At 46.6% G+C, this 24,954-nt stretch overlaps 2 long non-coding RNA genes across 2 annotated transcripts in view; both read left to right on the top strand.

Moving 5' to 3' along the window:
• The window catches only part of LOC140717053 (uncharacterized), a 62,890-nt gene extending 61,987 nt beyond the window's left edge, over positions 1-903 (top strand). Inside the window, exon 3 of the long non-coding RNA XR_012096431.1 lies at positions 700-903. This is a non-coding gene — a long non-coding RNA (uncharacterized lncRNA). The remainder of the gene's footprint in view (positions 1-699) is intronic.
• A 5,681-nt stretch (positions 904-6,584) lies between these two features.
• LOC140717391 (uncharacterized) overlaps positions 6,585-24,954 on the top strand; it is a 33,703-nt gene continuing 15,333 nt past the window's right edge. Inside the window, exon 1 of the long non-coding RNA XR_012096530.1 lies at positions 6,585-7,045. This is a non-coding gene — a long non-coding RNA (uncharacterized lncRNA). The remainder of the gene's footprint in view (positions 7,046-24,954) is intronic.

Raw genomic sequence — 24,954 nt, 5'->3', positions numbered from 1 at the left:
CACTCCCTACACACACTCACCACCCCATCATTCACCCCCTACTCCCACCCACCACCCCATTGTTCACTCCCTACACACACCCACCACCCCATCGTTCACTCCCTACACACACCCACCACCCCATCATTCACTTCCTACACCCACCACCCCATCATTCACCCCCTACTCCCACCCACCACCTCATCGTTCACCCCCTACACCCACCACCCCATCATTCACCCCCTACACACACCCACCACCCCATCATTCATTCCCCTACACCCACCACCCCAACATTCACCCCCTACACCCACCACCCCATCATTCATTCCCCTACACCCACCACCCCATCATTCATTCCCCTACACCCACCCAGCACTGTGGACCACTGTAATGTGTGGTCCATCACATTTTGGACCAAGACCCTTCATCGGGACTGGAAAGGCAGGGGGAAGGCAATGGAATAAAAAGATGAGGTGAGGCAAGGAGACTAGCTGGAAGATGATAAGTTAAGCCAGGTGGGTGGGAAAGGTAAGGGGTTAGAGAAGAAGGAATCTGATAGGAGATTAGAGTGGACTATAGGAGGAAGGGAAGGAGGAGGGACAACGGGGAGGTAATATACACGTGAGGGGAAGAGGCCAGAGTGGAGAAGAGAGAAGGGGAAGGTAAAAGAAAATGAAAGTAACTGGACATTGGAGAAATTGATGTTCATGCCATCAGGTTGGACGCTACGCAGACGAAGTATGAGGTGTTCCTCCTCCAACCTGAGAATGGCTTCATCATGGCTGAAGAGGAGGCTGTGTATCGACATGTCGGAACAGGAATAGGGATGGGAATTAAAATGGTTTACCACTGGAAAATTCTGCTTTTGGTGGATGGAGCAGCGATGTTCAAAGAAGCAATCCGCCAAATATATGTAGGATCTCACCAATGTATTGGAAACACCAGATACAATAGACGGCCACAACAGAGTTGCCGGTGAAGTGTTGCCACACCCGGAAGGACTGTTTAAGGCCATGAGTGAAAGTGAAGTTGGAGCTGAACGGCCAGATGTAGCTTTTCTGTTGCAGTTTTGGCCCCTCGACCAATCATGTTCACACCACTATTTTGCCCGTTTACATTAGATTTGCTCGCCTAAGGTTTCATAATGAACTTCAATGCCTGTTTTCTGACCTTAGCTTCTTGCTCTATGTTGAGTGAGTTTCTTCCATGCAATCATATAGCCTTACCTACTTTAAACTTTTCAAAGGCTGTAAATGTGTGGTGGTGTGGAGATACATCTCTACCAAAGGAAGTGTAAAGCACGCCATCTCTCCACCAGCCTCCAGGTCACCCTTGGGCAAGGTGTAGCACCTGCCCAGCCCCCAATCAGGGTCACGTGAAGTCATGGGAGCAGGAGGTGGGTGGTCGTATGAGCAGCCGGTGCATATCACAAGTCTTGGTTATGTGACCACTGACATCAGGCAGACAATCTCTGAAGAGTATTGATAATGGCTGGGGTCACCCATCTTGTAAAGACACTGCCCAGAAGAAGGCAATGGCAAACCACTTCTGTAGAAATATTTGCCAAGAACAATCATGGTCATGGAAAGACCGTGATCACCCATGCCATACAGCACGGCGTATAACAAACGAACACGAGGCCATAAAATTTCCGTCCAAAATGCACCACAACTGCACTATTCCAGTGAATGCCTGTTTCTCTCTTTAGGCAAGCACTAATTTCAAGTAACTTTATTATCAAAGTACATTATCTCACTATACTGTCGCTGTAAATCACTGTATGATTCACAGTAGAATAAAGAAATATGACAAAATCAATGAAAATCTGCACACAATCTAAGAGTGACGAACAACCAACGTGCAAAGAAAGACAGACTGTATAAATACAAAATACTAACAATAAGTACGTATTTACTTTAGCCCTTCACCAGTAGCAGCTCACCAGTCCTGAGCCAGTTTTTCAAATAATCCCCAGGTGTAACCAGTCTTTGAAGATCCTTCCTCTCCCAGGGATGACAACCGGTGTTTCTGTAACATTAAGTTTTTACGGGATGGGGTTGCTAGCCCCATGCCCACCCCTCCCTCCTATCACAGCCGGGCTTGGGACCGTCCATGGTGGAGTTCATAAATAAATCATACTGAGAACACGAGTTATAGAGTCCTTGGAAGTGAGTCCATAGGTTGTGGAATCAGTTCAGACTTAAGGTGAGTAAAGTTACCCACAATGGTTCTGAAGCCTGATGGTTGTAAGGTAATAACTCTTCCTGAACCAGGTGGAGTGGGACCTGAAGCTCCTGCACGTCCTGCCCAAAGACTGCAGCAGGAAGAACCTGGCCTGGATGGCGAGAGTCCCTGATGATGGATGCTGCTTTCTGGTGGCAGTGCTCGATAGTGGGGAGAGCTTTGCCTGTGATGACTGGGCTCAGTGCATTTACTGTTAAAAGCTGAGCAAGGGAACAAGGAGGACTGGGACCTGTGTCAAACTGTGACCTTATGTTGATGCTGTTGCTCAATTAAAATGGGAGAGTGGCTCTGTATTCAAGTACTTCTGTATCACACTCAGATGAAATCTGTGTTTAAAGGTGGATAACAGGTGGAATGCCTGGCCCTGCAGAGGAGGTACGTGAGGTTGAAACTCTGATACTGTACATGATAGGACAGGTGGGCTAGACCGGAGATACTGGAACTTTGTGCAGTTCACGATCACCAGTGCTATCAGAATCAGCTTTATCATCTCTGACACATTGCGAAGTTCGTAGTTTTCCTGTAATACAGAAATTACTGTAAGTTACAGTTTTAATCCTGTGCAATGCCTCCCATACTGACTGCATCACTCCTTTATGGGGGTGGGGGGGGGGGGGACAGTCCACAGGATCAAAATAAGCTGCAGAAAGCTGTGAACTCAGTCATCTCCATCATGGGCATTGGCCTCCGCAGCATCTGGGACGTCTTCAAGGAATGATGCCTCAGAAAGATGGCATCCAGCACCCATTTCTGGAATGGATATTGAACCCATGAACACTACCTCTCTACTTTTTTGCAATGCAACAGCAGAGGACACAATGAGGCCACAGTCAGGTTGGAGGAGCAACACCTTTTATTCCATCTGGGTAACCTCCAACCTGATGGCATGGACATCAATTTCTCAAACTTCCAGTAATGGCCCCCGCCCCTCATTCACCAGTCTCCATCCCCTTTTCCCTCTCTCACATCTTCTTGCCTGCCCATCGCCTCCCTCTGGTACCCCTTCTTTCTTCCATGGCCTTTTCTGCCCTCGCCTATCAGTCTCCCCCTTCACCAGGTCTGTATCTCTTTCACCAATCAACTTTCCAGCTCTTGACTTCACCCCTCCCCCTCCCGGTTCCACCTACCACCTGGCATTTCTCTCTCTCTTCACCACCTTTTAACTCTACTCCTGGTGTCTTTTCTCCAGTCCTGCTGAAGGGTCTCGGCCCGAAATGTCGACTACTCTTTTCCGTAGATGCTGCCTGGCCTGCTGAGTTCCTCCAGCATTTTGTGTGCGTTTCTGAATCATTGAGTGTGTGTTTTCAGGCTCCTGTACCTCCTCATTGATGGTAGCACTGAGAGGAGGGCATGTCCCAGATGGCGAGGGTCCGTAGTGAGGGATGACGCACTCTTGAGGCACCCTTCTGAAGATGTTCTTGATGGCAGGAAGGTCCAGAGCACTGAGCAACCATCTGTGATCCTGTGCATTGGAGCCCCATCACACCCTGTTGTGGAGGCTCCCATGAGCAGAAATGTCCCATTAGATGGACTTGTTTAAGGTGTTTTGAAAGAATGAAGTTATAATGTCTGTATTTTCAGGTATGGTTGGAATCACCTGCAGAAACCTCGGACAGACTATTTAACAATCTCAACAGATCTGCCATGGTTGAGAACTCCTTTGAGCAACCAAATCGTGATAAACTCTGTCCCAGTCCGTTCTGTAGTTTGCACTAAATTCCACCCAGTGTTCATTCTTTCTGGTGGAATAATTCACAGGTGCTGCAGGTGTGGGTGAAAGTTTAACCAAGAGATGTGGAACTCACTGTTGGCCCTCCTATCAAAGAAATGGGGCTGCTGTATCTACTGCGCACTGCAAATGAGAAGTTGCTAGTTTCTGGCTTCTTCCCCCCTTCCTTACAAGGGGGAAATGAAGGGTCTCAGGCTGAAATGTCGACTGTGTATTCCTTTCCATAGATGCTGTCTGACCTGCTGAGTTCCTCCAGAATTTTGTGTGTGTGTTACTCTGTAAATGAGAAATTCCTGCAATATGAGCAACACGCATGAAGTGCTGGAGAAGAAGGCAGTGGACAATGGAAGAAAGGGAAAGAGGAGGGGCACTAGAGGGGAATGTTGCAGAGAAGAGAAGAGGTGAGAGGAGAACAGGAATGGGGAATGGAAAAGGGGAGAAGGAGGACGGTGGAGAAATTACCATAAGTTAGATAAATTGGTATTCGTGCCATCAGGACGGAGGCTACCCAGATGGAATATGAGGTGTTGCTTCTCCAGTTCGAGTGTAGCCTCATCATGCCAATGGAAGAGGCCATGGAAAACATGTTATGTGGCACTATTGCAGCTTGGAGCACTGGAGCTCAACGTTGAATTCCAGCTCGTTGGTAAGGAGTTTGTACATTCTCCCCATGGCTTTCCTCCGGCTGCTCTGGCTTCTGCCCTCAGCCCAAAGATACAGCTTGTAGGTCAGTTGGTCATTGCAAATTGTCTTGTGATTAGGCGAGGGTTAAATAGGTGGCTTGCTGCACTCAGCTCGAGGGCCTGTTCTGCCCTGTATCTCTAAATAAATAAAATGACTTTGAATGGGAATGGGAAGTTGAATTGAAGTGGATGGTCACTGGGAAATCATACCTGTTCGATCTGAATGTTTAATTCTTAGATTAGACTCTTTAATTGATATTTTCTTTGCATTTTAACAATTAATTATCCGCTCGTATTTAAGTAATTCTTATACGCATAATAATAAGGGGCATATATAATATGCCCCTTACTGGTTATATTGGTTATACCAGTATAATTCTGGAAGCTTCTCTCAGTAGGGCATTGATTGACTAACTGTTTTCTCATTGGTTAACACTTATCTGCAAATTTGAATGGACTTTATCTTATCTATGGGTATAAGAATAGCTGCTCCATGCTGGGCACTATCTTAGTTCCTTTGTCTTTTTCTTTGCTTAGCAGACCTTTATTACTGTTTATTTCACTTTTCCTTTGTTCTATCAACGCTAAATAAAACGGTCATGAGGTGACAAGTTGTGTGCCTCTTTCCTGACTTCCGAAAGAATCTTGGATTAGAAGCATCAGAATCCAACACCATTTACAGGAGATGTTGCAAAGCTGCTCGGTGAAGCTGTTCCCTAATCTATGTCGGATCTCACCGATGCAGAGGAGGCCACAACTGGACCACTGGATACAGTTGGCGAACCTGACAGACTCGCAGGTGAAGTGTTGGCTCACCTGGGTGGACTGTTTGGGGTCCTGAGTGACATTGAAGGAGGAGGTATTTCACCTTGTGAGATCATCCATTGTGTAGTCCACTCTGTCAAGCGTAGGAAGTTACGTTAAAGGAGAAAGTGCACACAGCATTCTCGACATGTTCAATCTCCAGAGACATCAGTAAGAAATTTGTGTGTTTCAATTAATGCAGTTATTCTGATTTTGGATCAACAGGGCTGTTAATGCTTACCAAGAGTAAGTTGAGTCATAGACACTACAGCCCATCTAGTGTGCTGAACTGTTATTCTGCCTAGTCGCATCGACCCATATATGGACCGTAGCCCTCCATGGCCCTCCCATCCATGTACTTATCCAAACTTCTCTTAAATATTGAAATTGAACCCACATCCACCATTTCCTCTGGCAGCTCGTTTCACACTCCTACCACCCTCTGAGTGAAGCTGTTCCCCCCCCCCCCACCCAGGTTCCCCTTAAATATTTCACCTTTCACCCTTAACCTATGAGCTGTAGTTCTAGTCTTGCCCAACTTCCCTGGGAAAAGCCAGCTTGCATTTACCCTCTCTATAACCCTCATAATTTTGTATTCCTCTATCAAGTCCCCCCCTCAGTCTCCTTTGCCCCAGGGAATAAAGTCCTAACCTAGACCGAGGTAGTTCATGTTGCAGATAAACAGTTTTAAGAGAGAATGTGGGTGAGTGGTCACATCACACAGGAGAGCCTCTCTACAAACTCTGGACGTGAGGTGGGATTCTTTATTTGTGAAACTGTTTATTTGTTCTGAACGTTCTCCTTCCTCGTCATCCAGATACTAACGCATGAAGACTATTTTTGAAATGGGCAAGGAACCAAAATGTATCCTGAAAAGTTGTTTGCGATTATCAGCGTTTCCTGCTGAAGATGGAAGGTCAGCATATGAAGGGTTAATGGTGTATTGCGGTATTGTTTTGGAAACTGCTTAGGGTGGATATCTCGCAAGGGCAGAAAGAGCGATGCGCAGAGAAACTGTGCTGGCATTCTACTAACCGGAGTCTGCTGCCAACTGGTAGGAGTTGGGAAAACTGAAGTTCCACAGTTTGACACAAGGAGCAGCCGAGAGAAATTCTTGCTGCGTCACAGAGCTCAGCCGATAGGTCTGCACGAGTCAGCACCACTGCATCAGGAGGGTATAGGCAGAGACACAAATAGACAGAAAAACCCAGCAAAGGGTAGTGTTTACGCCGGAGACCGGGGAGAAAGCAGCGGTGAGAGCGGATCTGTGTTTCCGAATGAGGAGGAGGACTGTCGGTGTCTGCAGTGATTATGTAAGGCAGCACACCAGTGAGTCTCTCTCATTTGTGTCGGAGGCAAGGAAAAGTGGAGTAGGCTGAAAGAGTTAATATGAATGGTTTCTGGAATATTCGAGGCGAGGCGATTCGGGCAGAGAAGCAGAGTCTGCGCAAAGGAAGGAGGGGTCGGGCAGCTACTGCCTGGCCCTGAGTCATCGAGCTGCGGACGACTGTGGCCCCGACGCAACAGCACACCGGACGCGCCGGTCCCACGCAGCCCATCGTATACAGCTTCCCATGGAACCTCTCCCGGCTCTAACTTTCTGGTATGATTTCTCTTTAATCAAAATTGCTTTATTTTTAAAGAGGGGCTTGTTGAGATCTGCTGCTCCAGTACCTGCTGGAAAATGAGAGTGTGGTGACCGTCGCTGCTACACTGCGCAGCGGTGCGCAGGAGCACATAGGCTGGCGCTGGTCCTGGCCCGCGTGGAGGTTTATTACAGACCGGGCAGCCCTGCTCTCTCAGTACACCACGAGAGTAAATGTCACCAAGCCTGGCGTTGGAAAGTTGTTTACCTTGTTCTCTCTGCGTCTCAGCCTTGGCATGAAGCCAGCTCACTTGTGATAGACTCTCTTACTGCACTGCGTCATCATGTCCATAGCCGGCTCCTGCTTCCATTGGCTGTGGCTGGGCTCTCTGCACAAGCTCTCCTGTGACTGGCTGACAGGCTGGCTGTGTGCTCAGGTCCTGAATTGATTGGCTGAGCCAGTTATTATCTGCTGAGCTATTGGCTCAGGTGTTCCAGATTTCCTGTCATTGGCTGGGTGGCCAAATTACCTGGTTAAATTAGCGTGGGCAGTCTGGACAGGAAGCATGTCTTATTCACGTGTCTTGTGTATTTACAACGCACTGTCATTAACACGCAGCTAGTAATCAAAGCTTTCTGAATGTATCACAATCATTTCCTCATTTTTAAATCTCTGAACATTCTGTCTGCAATCTTTAAGTCTGTCACGGATTGAATGAGAGGAGATTTGTATTTATATGTCTCCAGCTTCCTTAACCATTTCAGTAGATTTCTAAAGAAAACACACTCTCATTATTTTTTAAATTTTTTTAATGTTAGAAATCCTTTAATATTCTAAGCTGAGTATGTAAACACAAGAAATTCTGCAGATGCTGGAAATCCAGAGCAACACACACAAAATGCTGGAGGAACTCAGCAGGTCAGGCAGCATCTATGGAAATTGTTAAACAGTCGTCATTTTGGGCTGAGACCCTTGATCGGGACACTTTATAAAACTTGATGATGGGTCTTGACCTGAAACGTCGAGTCATTATACATCTCCATAGATGCTGCCTGACCTGCTGAGTTCCTCCAGCATTTTGCGTGTGTTTACTTACAAATATAATGTTACTAGATAGAATTGACTTGGAACCTTGTCATGCCTTATTTGTGGATAGCTCAGTATTTATTTTCAGTTCAGCTTTTTTATTCTGTGCAGCACACACAAAACGCTGGAGGAACTCAGCAGGTCAGGCAGCATCTGTGGAAGTGAATCAACAGTCGACGTTTCAGGCCCAGACACTCCTTCAGCACTGATGGTGCCCGAGATTCCCTGCCGTGCGACACCCAAAACAAATGAACCTGCAGGCTCGCATTGTGGCCGAGATTTAGGGTGTGTTTCTATTTGGACATTTATGTGAGTTTCAGTATTATGAGGGCGCAGCCAATAGAAAATATCAAGCGTGCAGTAAATGCGTTGGTACGCTGCTGCAGTTTTGACATCACAATGCACCAGTGCACCTGCATTCTGTGCTGTGCAGAACCAGAAACGCTCGCCGCTGCCTGGCTGTAACCCTGCCCACATTTACAGACAGGCCTGGAGTAGAGCAGGAGATGGGTAGAAGAGCTTACAGGGAGGGTCTGGCGTCTCTATCACTCCCACCTTCCTCCCTCCTCACACACTCATCTAGCTAGCTCACTACTTGATGAGGAGGCCCTCATTTCTTGCCCATCCACGGAGCTGGAAGATAATCAGTGCCGAGTACAGAACCCACTCCTGGGGAGGGGTGGTGCCGCCCATGTGACACTATTAGACTATTGTAGGGAGGTCAGACCCCACACCACCCTCCGCCTTTCCTCTCCTCTACGCACACCCAGGGTCAACCAGGAGTGTTCTCTCCACAATCTTCCTTTGGTGGCAGCTATACCAGACTCCTGCAGGGTGGGGAGGGCTATTGGAGGGGTCAGTGTGCCGGGCACAAGGTAGGGAGTGGTGATGGTCTATGGGGGTCTGTGTGCCTTGGTGTGAGAGGAATGGTATGCATGGGTCAGTGTGTGGGGTATTACCTACACCAACATGTGTCCTATCCCCATATCCCTCAGCTGACGTGTTCACTGATCCCGTGTCCCTGCACCAACACGTCTCCCGCCCCTCAGTCAGCGACCACACGTCTCCCGCCCCCTCGGTCAGCGACCACACGTCTCCCGCCCCTCGGTCAATGACCAGACATCTCCCACCCCTAGGTCAGCGACCACACGTCTCCCGCCCCTCGGTCAACGACCACACGTCTCCCGCCTCTCGGTCAGCGACCACACGTCTCCCACCCCTCGGTCAACAACCACACATCTCCCACCCCTCGGTCAGCAAACACACATCCCTGCACCAACATGGCCCCATGGTGCTCTCCCTCAGTTTGCCCCTGTCCTGGTGAGACTGCCCCTGCGTATTCAATCTGATCATCGTCAGTACAGGCTGGTGTCCATGCCTCTCACAACCTGCCCCGTACACCAGTATCGGTGACCATCTGATGACTAACTGATGATCACCCAGTAACCAGTGGCAACTGATGATCGACTGGTGACAAACCAGTTACAAACCAATGATCAACTCGTAGCCACCAGATGCCTAACTGGTGATCAAACAGTGACCAACAGATTACTAACTGGAGACCAACCACTAGCCAGTCAGTGACAACCTAGTAAACAGATGACTAACTAGTGGCCAACTAATTATCAACTTGTGACCAACCAATAACCAACTAGTGAAAGACCAACTGATAACTAAACACTAACCAACAGATGACCAACAGATCACCAAGCGATACCAATCCTCCCCACAGGGTATCTATCTCCCAGGGCTGACTTCCTGTCTCGTGCAAGGAGAGCTGTGGTCCCTCGGTGGGAGATGGAGGCCACCTTGTCTTTATCTCCTGCGTGGCCCACTGTGTGTCCACCCTCTGCTGGCGTTGATCCCATCCTCGCCGAGCCCACCACTGGTTCAGTCCCACCATGGCATTAGGGGGGCTTTGAGCGTGGCCTCTTGGTGGCTGTCTTCCTGAGTGCTCACCACAGGCTGTCTGAGGCTTGCTTGCTAGATAGCTGGGGTGCAGTGGAGTGATGCATCAATAATTACTGTACTGCTTCCATAGCAACCCATGTGTTAACTCGCACACAACCACTCCTGAATTATAGAGCAGAAGTGGCTGCGGGGAAAGTAACTGGCATGTGGCTAAGAGCAGAAATCCATTGGGTGCTCCTGCCCCTGCTGGGGGTCTTGCCACAGTCTGAGAACCATGAGCCCCCACACCCAGAGACAGCAGAGATTTAGGCAGCTGCTGACAGACAGAAATGTCTCCGTTGTGGCATTCGGTAAATTCCATCCTCCATCTTCCCCGGAACATACTGATGGAATTCCACACTGCCATCACAGAGAGAATCCTCACATCAGCCATCACTGTCTGGTTTGGTGCGGCGTCCTCTCACTGTATACAAGATCTATAGTGAGCCGACAGGTCACTGGCAGGTCTACTATGTGTCCAGCTCAAATCTCATTTGGGAGGAAAACTCATTGTCGACTCTACCACCCAGCAAACTGCCTTTTCCAAAACCTCCCTTCTGCAAAGCACTATCCTGTTATCAAAACAAAAAACTTCACGCCATCTTAAAGTCTCTTCCGCCAGGCAGTTATTCTGATCAACCATTTTAATTAGCCCTCCTCCACCCCCTCAGTAAACACTTTAAACTGCTTTTTATAATGTTGTTTCCATTGTCAATACATGTTGGTATTTATGCTCATATTATTCCACATCGCACTTTAACATCTAACATTATTTTTATATGATTCTTTATAATTGTTGAATGTAGTTGTTCTTTGTTGCATGTTGCACCCTAACCAACACACCATCGCAAATTTCTAATAGCCTGCTGGCCTTTCCAGCCACGCTGCTCAGCAATCCCCGATTTAACCCTAGCCTAATCACAGGACAATTTACAACGATCAATTAACCTAATTACGGGTACATCTTTGGACTGTGGGAGGAAACTGGAGCACCTGGAGGAAACCCTCGCAGTCACGAGGAGAACCTACCATCACTGGCAGCCCATTCCACTCACTCACCACTCTCTGCGTAAAAAAACTTACCCCTGACATCTCCTCTGTACCTACTTCCAAGCACTTTAAAACTGTGCCCTCTTGTACTAGCCGTTCCAGCCCTGGGAAAAAAAGCCTCTGACTATGCACACGATCAATGCCTCTCATAATTTTATACATCTCTATTAGGTCACCTCTTATCCTCCGTCGCTCCAAGGAGAAAAGGCTGAGTTCACTCCAGAACTGAGCACAGTACTCCAAGTGGGGTCCTATATAGCTGCAACATTACCTCTCGACTCCTGAACTCATCCCACGATCGATGAAGACCAATGCGATGGAGGCAGATACGATAGGGTCTTTTAAGAGACTCCTGGATAGGTACATGGAGCTCAGAAAAATAGAGGGCTATGGGTAACACTAGGTAATTTCTAAGATAGGGTCATGTTCGGCACAGCTTTGTGGACCAAAGGGCCTGTATTGTGCTGTAGGTTTTCTATGTTTCTATGTAACCTATAAGCTCCTTACAGACAGCAGCGAGATTTGAATCCAGGCTGACTGCTCTGTAATGTGTTGTACTCACCACTACGCTACCATGCTGCCTTATCATACTAAGGGATCATTCAGTAGTCTTATAACAGTGGAGTAGAAGCTGACCCTGAGCCTGGTGGTACGTGCTTTGATCAATATCTGTCTTCACAAATGAAGATTAATCCTGTCCCTCCAATACCACTGATGTTAGACTCACTGGTCTGTACTTACTTCCCTTGACTCATCAGGTCCAAGGGATTTATACATCTTGTGCTAACCAGACGCCACTGTGCCGTCCCAGCATCTCTAAGTCAGAGGTTCCCACCCTGGGGACCCCTCGGTTAACAGTAGAGGTCCATGGTGTAGAAAAGTTTGTGAACCCCTGCTCTAAGTAAGTAAGTAAATAAATAAAATGGCTTGGTACAGCAACTGCTCTGCTTGTGACTGCAAGAAACTGCAGAGAGTTACGGACACTGCACAACAGATCACGGAAACCAGCCTCCCCTCCATGGACTCTCTCTGCACTCTCACTGCCTCAGTAAAGCAGCCAATGTAATCAAAGACCCCACCCATCCCAGACATTCTCTCTTCTCACTCTTCCATCAGGCAGAATATTAAAGAACATTAAAGCATGTACCACCTGGCTCAAGGACAACCTCTTCCCCATTGCTATGAGACAATTGAATCGTTGCCTAGCACAATAAGTTAGACTATTGACCTCACAATCTACTTCATTATGATCTTGCATCTTATTGTCTACCTGCACTGTGCTTTCTCTGTAGCTGTAACACTTTATTCTGCAATCTGTTATTGTTTTACCTGATTCTTCCTCAATGTGTGGCAAGGTGGAGATACGTCTCTACCAAAGGAGCTGTAAGGGGCTCCTTCCTCTGCTCACCTGTAGGTCACCCTTGGGCAAGGTGTAGCACCTGCTTAGCCCCCCTATCAGGGTCACGTGAAGCCATGGGAGCAGGTGGTGGATAGTCGTATGAGCAGCTGGTGCATATCACAAGTCCTGGTTATGCGACCACTGACGCCAGGCAGACAATCTCTGAAGAGTATTGATAATGGCCGGGTTCACCTGTCTTGTAAAGGCACTGCCCAGAAGGCAGCAATGGCAAACCACTTCTGTAGAAAAGTTTGCCAAGAACAATCATGTTCATGGGACCATGATCGCCCATGTTATATGACACGCACGCAATGATGAAGTTGACCTCAATGAACCATGTAACAATCTGGTCAGTATGCAAGTCAATCTTTTGGCTGTATATTGGTTAATAAGCCTGTAAGATACAGGAGTGAAATTAGGCCATTTGGCCCATCGAGCCTGCTCTGTCACTGGCTGATCGATTTTCACTCTCAGCCCCAATATCCTGCCTTCTCCCCATATTCCTTCATTCCCTGATCAATCAGAGAATGGATTAGGGAGCATGCCTTATGAGAATAGATTGAGTGAACTCGGCCTTTCCTCCTTGAGTGAAGGAGGATGAGAGGTGACCTGATAGAGGAGTACAAGATGATGAGAGGTATTGATCGTGTGGATAGCCAGAGGCTTTTTCCCAAGGCTGAAATGGTTGCCACAAGAGGACACAGGATTAAGGTGCTGGGAGGTAGGCCATAGTGGGGTGTGTCAGGAATGGACAGGAGGAGGAGTATAGAAAACTGATACAGGACTTTGTGATATGGTGCAACTCAAACTACCTGCGTCTCAATATCACCAAGACCAAGGAGATGGTGGTGGACTTTAGGAGATCTAGGCCTCATATGGAGCCAGTGATCATTAATGGAGAATGTGTGGAGCAGGTTAAGACCTACAAGTATCTGGGAGTACAGTTAGACGAGAAGCTAGACTGGACTGCCAACACAGATGCCTTCTGCAGGAAGGCACAGAGTCGACTGTACTTCTTAAGAAGGTTGGCGTCATTCAATGTCTGTAGTGAGATGCTGAAGATGTTCTATAGGTCAGTTGTGGAGAGCGCCCTCTTCTTTGTGGTGGCGTGTTGGGGAGGAAGCATTAAGAAGAGGGACGCCTCACGTCTTAATAAGCTGGTAAGGAAGGCGGGCTCTGTCGTGGGCAAAGTACTGGAGAGTTTAACATCGGTAGCTGAGCGAAGGGCCCTGAGTAGGCTACGGTCAATTATGGATAACTCTGAACATCCTCTACATAGCACCATCCAGAGACAGAGAAGCAGTTTCAGCGACAGGTTACTATCGATGCAATGCTCCTCAAACAGGATGAAGAGGTCAATACTCCCCAATGCCATTAGGCTTTACAATTCTACCGCCAGGACTTAAGAACTTTTTAAAAGCTATTATTAATGCTTTTTGAGATGGTGATTTAGATGCATATCATATTTTTTTTTACTGAGTTAAGTATTGTATGTAATTAGTTCTGCTACAACAAGTGTATGGGACATTGGAAAAAAAAGTTGAATTTCCCCATGGGGATGAATAAAGTATCTATCTATCTATCTATCTATCTATCTATCTATCTATCTATCTATCTATCTATCTATCTATCAGAGGAGATGTCAGGGGTAAGTTTTTCACTCAGAGAGTGGTGAGTGTGTTGAATGGGCTGCCAGCAACAGTGGTGGAGGCGGATACGATAGGGTCATTTAGGAGAATTTTAGATAAGTACATGGAGCTTAGAAAAATAGAGGACTATTTTAATATTTAAATAAATATTAATAAATATTTAATAAATAGAGGACTATTTAATAGAGGACCCTAGTAATTTCTAGGGTAGGGGCATGTTCGGCACAACCTTGTGGGCCAAAAGGCCTGCATTGAGCTGTAGGTTTTCTATGTTTCTATGTTTCAATCAAGAATCTATCAACCTCTGCCTTAAATATACCCAGTGACTTGGCCTCCACAGCCGCCTGTGGACATGAATTACACAGATTCACCACCCTCTGGCTAAAGAAATTCCTCCTCACCTCCATTCTAAATGGAAGTCCCTCTATTCTGAGGCTGTGCCCTCTGGTCCTAGACTCCCCTCCATTGGAAACATCCTTTCCACAATGTGACAATAGTAAACCAAAACGCAAGGAATGAAAATAACATATTTTACCTCATAAAATAGTGATAGTAAATCTGATGCTGATTCTAGCATCTGTGGAATCTCTTGTGTTTACGAGTCCGATTCTAGTTGCCTCAACTGATAAAGGAATAAAGATGTAAAATCTTCGCCACTCTGTTTCTGTCAATGGCACAGCATGACAGCCGGAAGATTCTGATAATGTGCTTAAGAATTCAGAAGAAACCACTGAGAAAAGGGGTGAGCTGGACGAAGACACGTAAGCAGTGAGTGAGATGTAGAGTTAACAGCCCACCACTTCCCCGACACAAATTGCCAATTCATCTTGTACAGATCTGAGAAGCCAAATGGGTCTCTGGGCACAGAATAGTCAAAAGCTAGTTTGTGGAAGTTCACTTGCAGCAGCCAGTTAATACCATGGCTGTTTCTGTTAAGATCACACAACAACAGATTAGCAGAAGTTGGCACTGGCTGAGCTAAAAGCCCTTTCATTTATTCAATTTGGACCGATGAATTTAGTCTGTATTGTTATCAGCTGATACAAGATGCATACCTTTTGTATTACACATTTGTTCCCTTTCGAAGCGGCCGCACTATCTTCAGGGTCACAGCTTCAAGGGTGTGTTGAGCTTGGCTGACTGAAATCACTGGCAGCATCCGGGCCAAAGTCACTGCCCTTATCTTAAGTTTTGTTTTTAAAACCAAATTCTAAATATTTTTCGTCTTTCTCGACACCAAATGGATGATAGAAAGATGGAGAGCTATGTGGGAGGAAAGGGTTAGCTTGATCTTAGAGCAGGTTAAAATGTCAGCACAGCGAAGGGATTGGATTGTGCTGTACTCTTCTACGTTCTTAAAAACACTTTGTGTTCGCCAAGAAGGAAATGAGAAACAACGAAGTGCTTTCATGAAAAGTTATTGCATCCTTAAACCGTATTATCAGCAAGTTAAACAAACCTGTGTATATTTTTCCTTATTTATACTCAATACACTCCATTGTCACAGGGAGAATGTACAAACTCCTCTCAGGCAGTAGCGGGAATTGAACCCAGATCACCAGGAATGTAAAGCATTGTGCTAATCACTACGCTACTGTGCCACCCTAACATGATTCAAAAAGGACTGGCAATCCGGGGCAAGGAAGCTTCAGATGTGGTGGGGTGGAAGAGCGTGGCTGGTCCAAGGAGGTGGTACAAAGTGGCCATATGGCTAGGGTTCAGGGACAAAACAGGACTCCTCACAGTTCTTAATGACTCAACAACCAGAGGACAGTGGAGGCTGAAGAGGTACACATGAGTAAAGAGGGGCATGGAGGGAGCAGATGGCAGACGTGTCCAAAACGGGACAGTGTGCATTTGAGCCATGAAATAGGAGGATTAGATAAGAACGTTTTTACTGGGTTTGGGTGGGGAGGGAGGGGTTGGAATCTGGAGAGCAGACTGGGTGGAGGCAGTGTCTCACAACGTTCCACATGAACATTGACACAAGGATTTGTTGAGGTGTGAGAGGCTATGGACCACAGGGGACGATAGTTATGCTGACATGCTGATTTACAGTGATCTGATGTGTTGGGTGTTACAGTGAACTGCCGGAATCAGCTACAATAAAGATGTTTAAAAGACAGTTGGATAGGTACAGTTGGAAAGACATAGAGTAGGGGTTCCCAACCTTTCTTGTGCTAGGGACCCTTACCATTAACCATTAACTACCAGGTAGGAATTCCTTGGAGAGAAGGTCATGGGCCAAATACTGCCTGGTTTATGAGCTATGAGCAGAGGTTGGACAAACATGGGTTGCTTTCCAAGGACTAGCTTGGATGGGCACTTGGTCAACCTGGACCAACATGTCTCTCTTTGTCCTCATTACTCCTCATGTCTGGTCATAAAAACTATCAAAGGGCCAGTAATGACTCAGGGAGTGAGATGGAATGCCGGCAATTTTATCTGGATGGAAAATCGTACATTTCCTCTGTATGTCATTGTTATGATTGACTGCCTCTCTATTGGACGTTGAAGGGTAAAAATTATCTCTATCTGTCATGTGTACATCAAAGCGTGCTGTGAACTGCATCGTTTGCATCAAATCAAAACAGCAGGGATTGTGCTGGCAGTAGCCCACAAGTGTAGCTACACCTCCAGCACCAACATAACGGGCCCACAGCTTACTGCGCCATTGGAATGTGGGAGGAAACCGAAGCATCCGGAGGAAACCCACACGGTCATAGGGAGAAGACAGACAGTGGAGGGAATTGGACCCCGATCTTACAGCCAGTGCTGTAAAACGTTCTCTAACCACTACGTGGCCATGATGCTCCCTCTGTGAGCTTGGTTCTGAAGGCAAATCCTGAATGCTGGCCATGTGGGAGCTTGGCCCACAGCTGTTGGTAGAGCCGTGAACCCTCAACTAATATTGAATCTCTAACACCCGACGCATGTACTTAGAATTACCAAATCCAGGGAGGGTCAGCAACTCCGGATGTGGCCTATCCTGTAGCTGTCTGTCTGTGTGTGTAGGTGGAAGGGGCCTGCCCTGAGGTTGGAGGCCTCTGTGTGTGCGAGTAGGTGAGTGGGAGGGAGGGACCTGTCTGTGTGTGAGAGAGGGTGAGTAGTTGGAAGGGACCTGTCCTGGGGTTGAAGGCCCTTGAGTGGGGGAGATGTTCTGGGGTTGGAGGCCTGTCTGTGGGTGTGAGTGAATGGGTGCATGGAAGGGGCCTGTTCTGGGGTTGATGGCCTGTCAGTGTGCACGAGCAGGTGAGTGGGTGTGAGGGGCTGGAGGCCTGTCTGTGGGTGTGTGTGGGTGGGTGTGTGGGAGGGGCCTGACCTTGTGTTGGAGGCCTGTGTGTGAGTGGGTTAGGCCTGTCCCGGGGTTGGAGTCCTGTCCCTGTGTGTGAGGGGGTGGGTAGGTGAGAGGGGCCTGACCTTGTGTTGGAGGCCTGTGTGTGAGTGGGTTAGGCCTGTCCCGGGGTTGGAGACCTGTCTCTGTGTGTGAGGGGGTGGGTAGGTGAGAGGGGCCTGACCTTGTGTTGGAGGCCTGTGTGTGAGTGGGTTAGGCCTGTCCCGGGGTTGGAGACCTGTCTCTGTGTGTGAGGGGGTGGGTAGGTGAGAGGGGCCTGACCTTGTGTTGGAGGCCTGTGTGTGAGTGGGTTAGGCCTGTCCCAGGGTTGGAGTCCTGTCTCTGTGTGTGAGGGGGTGGGTGGGTGAGAGTGGCCTGACCTTGTGTTGGAGGCCTGTGTGTGAGTGGGTTAGGCCTGTCCCGGGGTTGGAGTCCTGTCTCTGTGTGTGAGGGGGTGGGTGGGTGAGAGGGGCCTGACCTTGTTTTGGAGGCCTGTGTGTGAGTGGGTTAGGCCTGTCCCGGGGTTGGAGTCCTGTCTCTGTGTGTGAGGGGGAGGATAAGGGCTTATTTTGTTTCTGTTGTTCTGTTGCTGTTTGTGTTGTTCTGCTGAACATAGTGAGCATGCTATGTTGGCACTGGATTGTACTGGTGCCACTTGTAGGCTGATCCCAGCACATCCTTAGGTAGTGTTGGTTGTTAATGCAAACAGTGTTTCACTCTAAGTTTTAATGTACAATGTCCTATTTTGTAACTCCAAAATATTAAAACATTGAAAGGAAAACAGGGGAGCCCAGAATGTGAGTCTAGCCTTGTTTATTTTTTACTTTAAGGAAGGTGCGCATATATAACGTGGTGGCGTAATGACGTATGCCATTTATGTACTTTTACATTAAACCAGCAATGCATCAACAAAGAATGCTGAGTCAAACAATATATTTTCAATATTACTGAAATGTTAAATGCTCAACATACTTGTAATGAATGAATGGATCTGAAATGGAATCTGACCCTATTGGAAAAATACTAAATAGTGTAGTTCACACAGACAGTTTAACAAAAAGCAATCTGTTTTATTAAACTTGAATTAACTTAAACCATTATCTATAAAGAATGCAAACTATTTGCTTATTATTTTGTTTATTTGGGTGGCCACGCCATGTTGTACAGGATGTTGGCAAGGTCACACTTGGAGCATTGTGTTCAGTTTTGGTCACACTGCTGCAGGAAACGTATTAAACGGGAATGAGTACACAAAAGAGTTTTCCAGAACTTGAGGGACTGAGTGACAGGGAGAAGTTGGACAGGGTAGGGCTTAATTCCCCAGCAAAGGGGACTAAGAGGTGGATTAAAATCATGATGGGGTGAACATACTCTGTTTTTTCCCTAGGTTTAAGATGATAGGGGAAAGGTTTAATAGGTTTATTTTTGAAGACAAAGGGAGATATCTATGTGAAATCAGCTGGCAAAGGAAGTAGTTGAGTCAGATACATTAAGAAGTTTGAAAAGATAGTTGGACAGGTACACGGAATGAAAAGGTGTAGAAGGTTATGGGGCTAATGCTGGCAAATTGGATAATTGGACTAGTTTGGATGGGCATCTTGGTTAGACCAGTTGAGCTGAACAGCCTGATGTGTTATTTGACTCTGTAACAGAGAACATAGAACAGTACCGCACAGTGCTGACCCTTCGGCCCACAATGTTGTGCCAGCCTTTTAACTTACTCCAAGATGAGCCTAATCCTTCCCTCCTACATAGCCCTGCATCTTTCTACCACCCATGCGCTGTCTAAGAGTTTCTTAAATGTCCCTATTGTATCTCCCTCTACCACCACCCTCGGCAGTTTTCCACGCACCCACCACTACTTGTGTAAGAAACCTACCTCTGATATCCCCCTTATACTTTCCTCCAATCACCTTAAAATGATCCCCCTTGTGTTAGGCATTTCCACCCCGGGAAAAAACCTCTGGCTGTCCACACAATCTATGTCTCTTATCATCTTATACACCTCTATCTCTGCCTCTAGGTTCTAGATTCAAGATTGGTTAATGCCATTTCCAGTACACGAGTATAAAGGAGAACAAAATAATTGTTACTCTGGATCCGATGCAGAACAAAAAACATAATAAAGAACACAATAATGAAAAACAATAAATATAAATACAAAAGATAGCTTATTAACACAGATTAACTGTATGTCCATCGAGTGACGGCAGGCACAGGAGTGTTTGTACATAAAGGTGACTGACAGGAAGTAGTGGGTGGAGGTGTGGATCAGCCTTACTGCTTGGGGAAAATAGCTGTTTTTGAGTCTGGTGGTCCTGGTGTGGTTGCTATGGAGCCTCCTCCCTGATGGGAGTGGGACAAGCAGTCCATGAGCAGGGTGGGTGGCCCATTTCTGGCACCTCCCTGGATACATGTCCTTGATGGCGGGTAGGCTGGTGCCGGTGATGGGATGGGCTGCTTTGATTTCCTGTTGTGGATTCTTCCTGTCTGCTGCAGTGCAATTTCTGTATCAAACAATGGTGCGGAATGTTAGGATGCTTTCTGCCACACATCCGTAGAAGGAAATGAATATAGGTGTGTGTGGTCCAGCTGCCTTCAGCCTCCTCAGAAAGTAGAGGCGTTGATGAGCTTTCCTGACAGTGTAGGCAAGTCTGGGACCTTGAGAGGTGTGTGTGATGTGTATTCCCAGCTTCTCTCAGTTTCTGCTACTGTGGTGCTGATAACCATCTCCTTTGTCTTGTTGACATTGAGGAAGAGGTTATTCTCCTGGCACCAGACTCTATGACATTCTTCAAAGAGTGATTGAAAACAATATAGGGTGCCGCAGTAGAGTAGCGGTAAATGTGATGCTATTTCCGCTCGGGGCGTTGGAGTTCAGACGTCAATTCCAACAAGGAGCCTGTACATCCTCCCCGTGGAATGCATGGGTTTCCTCCGGCCGCTCCAGTATCCTCCCTCAGTCCAAAGACGTGCTAGTTAGTAGGTCAATTAGCCATTGTAGACTGTCCCGTGGCTACAGTTAAATCGGGGGTTGGTGGGGCAAAGCGGTCCATTGGGGTGAAAAGACCTGTTCTGTGCTGTACACGTAACTGTGACGCACGGTGATTATGACATCTGGCTGTCCTCAGGTGTAAGAATTGTCATGCATAGCAAATATGGCATACGGCAGAAATCACACACAACGAAGTAACTTGACACTGGAATGTGTGGCAACACTTGTGGGCTCCCCCCAGCACCACCTCGGGTGTGTTGGGTGTTAGCGCAAACGAAGCATTGCGCTGTATTTTTGAGGTCATGTGATAATGATGTGATGTTACTACAGCTCGGGGCATTGGTGTACAGAGCCTGTTTCTGCTGCCATCTGTAAGGACTTTGTACGTTCTCCCTGTGGGTGCTCCGGTTTCCTCCCACGTTCCAAAAAACGTACTAATTTGTAGGATAATTGGCCCTTGATTAGGCTGGGTTTAAATCAGAGTTTGCTGAAGGGCCTGTTCCATGATGTATCTCAATGAATGTTGGGCCTCAACAGAACTGAGGATGGGTGACAGCTGGAAGTTCCAGGGGTTTGTAGATGCTGTTTGGGGGCAGGAGCAGTGCACAGAAAACCATCGTAGAGGAGAGTTCCATTGTGGGCCTCATCCAGTCCAGAGGCAAAGCAGCTGTGACGATCTGACGTCCTGCACCAATATCTCTCCGCGACTTTTGCATCTGAAATGGTATAATTGTATCACAAGCCTTTTGCAGAAAGCTGGCGTTGGGGATGCAGGTTTATCTGAATGAATGTTAATTAGTACGTTGGTAAATTGCTTTATTATTGGTCCATGTACCGAGGTATTGTGTGGCAGGGAGGAGATAATCTCACCCTTGGGAAGGTGTAACATTATTCAGCCACCCTGATCAGGGTCACGTGAAGCCATGGGAGCAGGTGGTGGATGGTCGTATGAGCAGCCGGTGCAGATCACAAGTCCTGGTTATGTGACCACGGACACCAGGCAGACAATCTCTGAAGAGTATTGATAATGGCTGGGGTCACCCGTCTTGTAAAGACACTGCCCAGAAGAAGGCAATGGCAAACCACTTCTCCTGTAGAAAAATTTGCCAAGAACAATCATAGTCATGAGACCCTGATCGCCCACATCATACGACACGGCAAATAATGATGATGTCATATGACATGGCACATAGTGATGATGATGACTGAGGTACAGTGTCTTCATATCATTCAAACTGACCAATTATTACAACAGTGAATTGAGGCAGCACAAGAAAAAGCAATAACAGAATGCAGAATAAAAGGTTACAGTTACAGAAGTTGTTAAAGCCAGCAGTGGTGGTGGGGATAAGCTCCCACTACCTATTAAATTCTCCCAGTGGTGTGTGTCTTAAATAGCCTCTGACAACTAAGTCCAGCTCCTGGTCTTCATGTGTGGTTTAGCTACTAAGCCCAGTAGAGCTGTTTCTACTGAAAGGAGAAGGGGCAAAGATGGCTTACTGGTGCCTTAAAACCAGTCGCTTTGTGCAGATAGGGCTCGTCAGTCGAAGTTGGCAGCTCATCTCGAAGAAGGAAAACTCTGATCTGAAACCTCCACTGCCTTGCTGCTATACCCACTCACGGGGAAGGCTTCAAGAGTAAACCTCGAGGAAAACTATGGAGCTGGAGTCTCTAAGGTAATCCTACATCAAGTTCAATGCTGACTGACAATTTCTGTAACTCCACTGGTGTCAAACTATCGGTCTCTGTCGTTCCTTTGGATTCATCAGCTGCACGGACAGGGGGAGCTTGCTACACGGGCAACAGCTTGCTCTCCATATCGTACCACCCTGGCTTGCATTCACAGAAACTTGCCTGTCACCCCATCAGACAACAACCTCAGAACAGGTTTAAAATCACAGGCACATATCATCAGATTTGTTGTTCTGTGGCAGCAGTACATTGCAATACGTAATAATAAAACTGTAAATTACGGTAAGAAGTTAAATTAGTAAGTAGTGCAAAAAGAGAAAAACAAGTAGTGAGGTAATGTTCACGGGTTAAAGGCCCATTCAGAAGTCTGATGGTAGAGAGGAAGAAGCTGTTCCTGAATTGTTCTGTGAGTGATTTCAGGCTCCTGTACCTCCTTCCTGATGGTAACAATGAGAAGAGGACATGTCCTGGGTGATGGGGGTCCTTAATGATGGGTGCCTTTTTGAGACATCATTCCTTGAAGATGTCCTGAATGCTGGGGAGTACAAGGTACTCCCATTTTCTTTGTATGATCTTGACATTATTGTAATCACAATGTTGACCAGGATCATGGTCATCTTCCACCCCACCCTATAGGATTTGAAGCGTCCTCCAGTGTGATAGGTGGGACTCTTGATCCCACAATCTTCCTCATTATGATCTTGCTCATTGTTGTCTACCTACATTGCACTTTCTCTGTAACGGTTACATCTTATTTTGCATTCTGTTACTGTTTTACCTTTTTCTACCTCAGTGCACCAGTATAATTGTTTGATCTGTATGAATCGTGTGCAACACCTGGTACCTGTGACAATAATAAACTTACCGATTCATTACATATGACATGACCTGGCGTGCAAAACTGAAGTCTGGTACACATGACAATGATTGACCAATCCAAATCCAATTCTAACCCAATTTACTCCCCTGCATTTGCCACTCCCCCACCCTCCAAATTTTCCCACTCGTCTACAAGCTAGTTTAAGTAGCACACTTTTGGGATGAGGGAGGAAATGAGAGCACCCAGAGGAAACCAGTGCAGTGACCCAGATGATCACAGAGCGTGAACACTACCACACGGGTTCATGAATGCTATCGCACTGCAATATTTGTGTATTTATTCATTTCTTATTGTAATTTATAGTAACCTTCCACTGCTCTGCTGCCACAAAACAACACATTTCACAACATATGTCAGTGATAATAATCCTGATTCTAATTCTCGAGTTCAAGTTTATTGTCATCTGACTGTACATGTGTACCACCGAACGAAACAATGTTCTGAGCGAGCATGCACACTCCACACCGAAAGCACCAGGATCGAGCCCAGGTTCCTGGTGTTTTGTAGCAGGTTCTCTATCCACTGTACCCTCTGTTCACCCACCTGTTCGTCGTCACCTTGATTGTGGTCTCCCCCCTCTCTCTCTCTCTCTCTCTCTCTCTCACACACACACACACACACACACACACACACACACACACACACACACACACACACACACACACACACACACACACACACACACACACACACACACACACACACACACACACACACACACACCACTAACCTGCTTGTCATGAATGTATCTGACACAAACAGTTCCAAGGCTCACCATTCTCATATCCATGGTGAATGAGCATAGTCCCATAAGACATAGATTTCATCATCACTCTTGGCTGTGGAGGCCAAGTCACTGGGTATAATTAAAGTGGAGGTTGATAGGTTCTCGATTAGCCAATGGTTACAGGGTAAAGACAGGAGAATGGGTTTGAAAGGAATAATAAATCAGCCATGATGGAATGGCAGAGCAGACTTGATGGGCCAAATGGCCTGATTATGCTTCTATATCTTATAGTACTATTGTGGTCTTTGACAGCACCTGGAGACCTGGCCTGTCCTGGAATTGGAGGACTGCTTGTGTACGTGAGCAGATGGGAGGAAAGGGGCTTGTTCCGCTGCTGCTGTGCTCTGTGTTATTCTGCCAAACATTGTGGGTATGCTATGTTGGCACTGAATGGGTGGCAACACTTGTGGGCTGGCCCCAGTGCACCCCTAGGTTGCATTAGTTGTTAATGCAGAAGACGCATTTCACTGTGTTTCAATGTATGTGTGACTAATTAAGCTGAATCCAAACCAGGAAAGTTTGGAATTTCCTGTCAGACCTCCCGACTATTTCCAACATTTTCTATTTTATTTTGGCTCATTGGTCTTTGCAGTTTTTTCTTAGATTTCCAATTATTCTAACTTTACTATCAGTAACCATTAACGATTATTCAAACTCTCGTTCCCCTTTGCTGAAGGCATTTTCACTATGTTCCTGATTGCAACTTATTGAGCTGGTGGATTATAAATTCTACAGCAAATGTTTCAGTTAACAATAACACACAAGGTAAATAAGACCACATGTATTTGTTGGCACAAGTGTGATGGACAACCAACATATTCTCAAAGACCGTGAGACTGCGTGAAGAATTACCGTAGTTACACTGGGATGTCTGATAAAGTAGAATATCTCCTATGGATAAAAAAGAGAAATGTTATTTCCAATTAAAATAATCTCTTTATCAGAAAGAACATGTGAAAAGTATGATATGTTTTCCCAGAAGTTGGTCATGAATTAATGCCTGCTGGCCACAAAAATGTTTGGATTCTTTACAGAAAATCAAATAAAACACCGCCGATGCTGGAAATCTAAAATAAAATCAGAGAGAGATGGTAACACTCAGCA

This window comes from Hemitrygon akajei, chromosome 27 (assembly GCF_048418815.1).
Source record: "Hemitrygon akajei chromosome 27, sHemAka1.3, whole genome shotgun sequence".
In the NCBI taxonomy this organism is placed as follows: domain Eukaryota; kingdom Metazoa; phylum Chordata; class Chondrichthyes; order Myliobatiformes; family Dasyatidae; genus Hemitrygon; species Hemitrygon akajei.
Note: the sequence above shows the minus strand (reverse complement) of the source record. Positions and strands in the feature narration are given on the sequence as shown.